The following is a 5,251-nucleotide window of genomic DNA, read 5'->3' as shown; positions in this document are numbered from 1 at the left end:
TTTCCTTCTTGTCGTCTGTTATGTTAGTAAAATAGTTGGTTTTGAAGGCTGGGTCCGTTTTAATGTTGGCTATTATTTTAATTGGCCCATTTTTTTTCTAATGTTTATATACTTGAAATTTTAGTAGGACTTAAGGAGTGGTGATTGTAATCACTACAAACAAAAATGCTAAATACAGTGTATCAGAGTTCAGCTTTGATTGGTTTTCTGTGAAGCATTTGAGAGGCCTATTGCTCCAGCCTGGCAAACTCCAAAAAAATGCTTGGCCACTATAGCATGTTAACAAAGTGTGGTTATTTTTATCTGTAAACGATAAAACCTTTAGCTGCATTTAGTCCGGTTAACTGTATGTTTTTCAAATACACTATACTATTGTTTAGGAGCAGGATTTCAGGCATGGAAGGAATGCTCTTCTATGGCAAATTTAAAAGGAATTTGTAGATGTTTATCCAAAAGATTTGGACAGTCCCAAATCATATGCACGGTTGTCCTCTAGGGGTCTCCAAGAAGCTACTGAAAGTCAGTTTAACCACTCATTAAAGGGTCTGAGAACAAAAGCCCAATGAAACAGTTACCCCTCTTGTTTTTCTATGCAGGATTTATTTTTGTTTTATTTTGTTTTTGCAGAATTAAATTATGTCCCTTTTTGGATCAGAATTCTCTAATAACTTCATCTGTTCATAAATGTGATGGACTTTATTTGTACAAGCTGCATTAAGCAAAGACTAGTTTGTCAGTAGGTTAAAAACCTTCATGAGTTGTTTTGTTCCCGTTTTTCTTTGCTCAAAATAATGAGTCTTTGAAACTAAATGAGTACCTCTGGTCACTCTCAAATTTATGCTATTTTACCATTTAAGCCAGAAACTTTGGAGTGAATAAACATTAAGCTATTGCCTGCAGGCTGGTAAGCTATTAGCTTGTTGTGCATTTGCTCTGCAATACATCAAAATTTCAGGTGTTTTGGAAGGTCATTGTTTATTTGCATTAAAGTTCTGTTTTTGTAACAGTAGGAAAATGCACTGCTCAAAAAAAATGTAAGAAACACTTTGTAATCAGAATATAGCAATAAGTTAATGAAACTTCTGCGATATTGATTTGGTCAGGTAAGTAGCAGTGGGGGTTGTTAATCAGTTTCAGCTGCATCCCTCCAGGAAGGCACATCAATACGTGGCATTGCCAGAAGGTTTGCTTTGTCTCCCAGCACAATCTCAAGAACATGGAGATTCCAGGAGACAGGCAGTTACAGGTGCTGGTCATAAAATTAGAATATCATGAAAAAGTAGATTGATTTCAGTAATTCCATTTAAAAAGTGAAACTTGTATATTATATTCATACATTACATACAAACTCATATATTTCAGATGTTTATTTTGTTTAATTTTGATGATTACAAATGAAAATCTCAAATTCATCATATCAGAAAATTAGAATATTACTGAAGACCAATAAAAACAAAGGATTTATAGAAATGTTGGCCAACTGAAAAGTATGAACATGAAAAGTATGAGCATGTACAGCACTCAGTATTTAGTTGGGCCTCCTTTGGCCTGTATTACTGCAGCAATGCGGCGTGGCATGGAGTCGATCAGTCTGTGGCACTGCTCAGGTGTTATGATAGCCCAGGTTGCTCTAATAGTGGCTTTTAGCTCTTCTGAATTGTTGGGTCTGGTGTATTGCATCTTCTTCTTCACAATACCCCATAGATTTTCTATGGGGTTAAGGTCAGGAGAGTTTGCTGGCCAATTAAGAACAGGGATACCATGGTCCTTCAACCAGGTACTGGTAGCTTTGGCACTGTGTGCAGGTGCCAAGTCCTGTTGGAAAATGAAATCTGCATCTCCAAAAAGTTGGTCAGCTGCAGGAAGCATGAAGTGCTCTAAAACTTCCTGGTATGTGGCTGCGTTGACCCTGGACCTCAGAAAACACAATGGACCAACACCAGCAGATGACATGGCACCCCAAACCATCACTGACTGTGGAAACTTTACACTGGACTTCAAGCAACGTGGATGAAGTGCCTCTCTTCTTTTCCTCCAGACTCTGGGACCTTGATTTCCAAAGGAAATGCAAAATTTACTTTCATCAGAGAACATGACTTTGGACCACTCACCAGCAGTCCAGTCCTGTTTCTCTTTAGCCCAGGCAAGACGCTTCTGACGCTGTCTGTGGTTCAAGAGTGGCTTGACACAAGGAATGCGACAGCAGAAACCCATGTCTTTCATACGTCTGTGTGTGGTGGTTCTTGAAGCACTCACTCCAGCTGCAGTCCACTCTTTGGGCCGGATTTATCAAAGGTTTGCGTGTATTAAAACGTGAGCTATTTCACTGCGCACGCTAAAAAATGTACAAACTGATCTATCAACAGTGCGCTAAAAGGATTTGGTCTTTAAAACGTGCTAAATAGCGCCTCTTATCCATTTAGTACTTTTTCTGCAATGAATATGCAATATGGGGCGTTTACACGCTAAAGTGCGTCTTGTGGGAGGAGAACATGTAAATATATTAATTTAGCACTCGCAAAGTGATTTATTAAACCTGAAAGCAATTTTGCTAACGGTATCTGACTCTATATTTAACACGTTTCAAAAGAAGGTGCAAATGGTCTGTATGCGTAATTGCGCACACATGGCAGCGGTTATTGTCGCAAGAAGGAGACATCGAAATGAAGCAAGGAGACGCAGAGAACGCATTTTTTCACTCCGTGTGAATATTTTTGGAATGAACGAGGAAACGATCATCAAAACATATCGTTTATCCAGCATTGCCATTTTGGTGCTGTTGGGGGAACTCCGAATGGATTTGGAGCCAGCCACAAGGAGGACCCACGCAATACCAGATATCACAAAACTCCTTGCAACATTCCACTTTTTTGCATCTGGGATCTCCCAATCTCGTTTTTCAGAAGTGCTGTCCGACGTTCTAAATGCCATGTCGCCCTGACGCCCTACCGGAGAACCCCGACACCCTGCGCCTGTGGAGCAACATGCCAATGCAGTCATCTTATCCACAGTCACTTCTTGTGAGCCATTTGGTATGTGCATTTTTCTACAGGCCGATAAAAAACACCTGTTTTTTTTGTGTTTGTGTGTTTTTTTCTTACTGCGGTGAAGTAGAAATTCAGCCACATACCAGGGAATAAAGGTTGCCAAAGTTTATATATATATATATATTTCTTTTTTTGGAGGGGGTGGTGTCACTGTAAGATTAAAATTTCTTAATGCACTAGTTTGCACAAACTACAAACTACTTTGCCGCAAACCACAAAACGCGCAAAACCATCATTTAAATAGGGCGTCTCCAACAGTTTTGCGCCTGCCACCAGTTACGCAATCGCTCTTGTTAAATCACCCGCAAACCATGGTTCAGCCCCTCGCGCAAAATTCCACTTTGCGAGCGCAAATTACTGCACGCAAAATTGGATCTTGATAAATCCGGCCCTTTGTGAATCTCCCCCACATTTTTGAATGGGTTTTGTTTCACAATCCTCTCCAGGGTGCGGTTATCTCTCTTGCTTGTACACTTTTTTCGACCACATCTTTTCCTTCCCTTCGCCTCTCTATTAATGTGCTTGGACACTGAGCTCTGTGAACAGCCAGCCTCTTTAGCGATGACCTTTTGTGTCTTGCCCTCCTTGTGCAAGGTGTCGATGGTCGTCTTTTGGACAACTGTCAAGTCAGCAGTCTTCGCCATGATTGTGTAGCCTATAGAACTAGACTGAAAGACCATTTAAAGGCTTTTGCAGGTGGTTTGAGTTAATTAGCTGATTAGAGTGTGGCACCAGGGGCCATCAATTTTGAACCTTTTCACAATATTCTAATTTTCTGATATGATGAATTTGAGATTTTCATTTGTTGTCATTTGTAATCATCAAAATTAAACAAAATAAACATCTGAAATATATGAGTTTGTATGTAATGTATGAATATAATATACAAGTTTCACTTTTTAAATGGAATTACTGAAATCAATCTACTTTTTCATGATATTCTAATTTTATGACCAGCACCTGTACTCCAGGAGAGCAGGACAGGGCTGTAGAAAGTCTACAACCTATCAGCAGGATCGGTATCTGCTCCTTTGTGCAAGGAGGAGCAGGAGGAGCACTGCCAGAGCCCTACAAAATGACCTCCAGCAGGCCACTGGTGTGAATGTCTCTGACCAAACAATCAGAAACAGACTTCACAAGGGTGGCCTGAGGGCCCGACGTCCTCTAGTGGGCCCTGTGCTCACTGCCCGGCACTGTGGAGCTCGAGAACACCAAAATTGGCAGGTCCGCCACTGGCGCCCTGTGCTTTTCACAGATGAGAACCAGTTCACCCCGAGCACATGTGACAGACGTGAAAGGGTCTGGAGAACCGTGGAGAACGTTATGCTGCCTGTAACATCATTCAGCATGAGTGCTTTGGTGGTGGGTCAATGATTGTTTGGGAAGGAATATCTATGGAGGGACACACAGACCTATGCAGGCTAGAAAACAGCGCCCTGACTGCCATTAGGTATCGGGATGAAATCCTTGCACCCACTGTCAGACCCTATGCTGGTGCAGTGGGTCCTGGGTTCCTCCTGGTGCACGACAATGCCTGGCCTCATGTAGCGAGAGTATGCAGGCAGTTCCTGGAGGATGAAGGAATTGATACTATTGATTGGCCCCCACGCTCTCCTGACCTAAATCCAATAGGACACCTCTGGGACATTATGTTTCGATCCATCCGACGGCGCCAGGTTGCACCTCAGACTGTCCAGGAACTCAGTGATGCCCTGGTCCAGATCTGGGTGGAGATACCCCAGGACGCCATCCGTCCTCTCATTAGGAGCATGACCCGATGTTTTCAGGCAAGCATACACGCAAGTTGGGGCCATACAAATGACTGAATACTATTTTGAGTTGCTGCAATGAAATTTCAGCAAAATGGACTAGCCTGCCGCATAATTTTTTTTCACTGTAATTTTTGGGGTGTTTTTGAATTCAGCCATCTGTAGGTTGATAATTTTCATTTCTATCAAATAATGTGGCATCCTTTTGTTCCTAACACATCACCCAGTCCATAACAGTATAAATAAACAGCATGATTTTTTTTTCCCCCATTGAGATCTGGTGGGTTTTCAAAGTGTTTAATTTTTTTTGAGCAGCATATTTTAAAAAACTTGTTTAAACCTTGATTATTGTTTGGTGATTGGGGAAAAAAATCTAACCAGTGTTCCTACTGTATAGGTTTCAGAGTTCAGTTAAAAAAAATAAACTGCAGTATA

Source organism: Cyprinodon tularosa, unplaced genomic scaffold (genome assembly GCF_016077235.1).
Source record: "Cyprinodon tularosa strain WSP-4 unplaced genomic scaffold, ASM1607723v1 ctg191, whole genome shotgun sequence".
Classification (NCBI taxonomy): domain Eukaryota; kingdom Metazoa; phylum Chordata; class Actinopteri; order Cyprinodontiformes; family Cyprinodontidae; genus Cyprinodon; species Cyprinodon tularosa.
Note: the sequence above shows the minus strand (reverse complement) of the source record.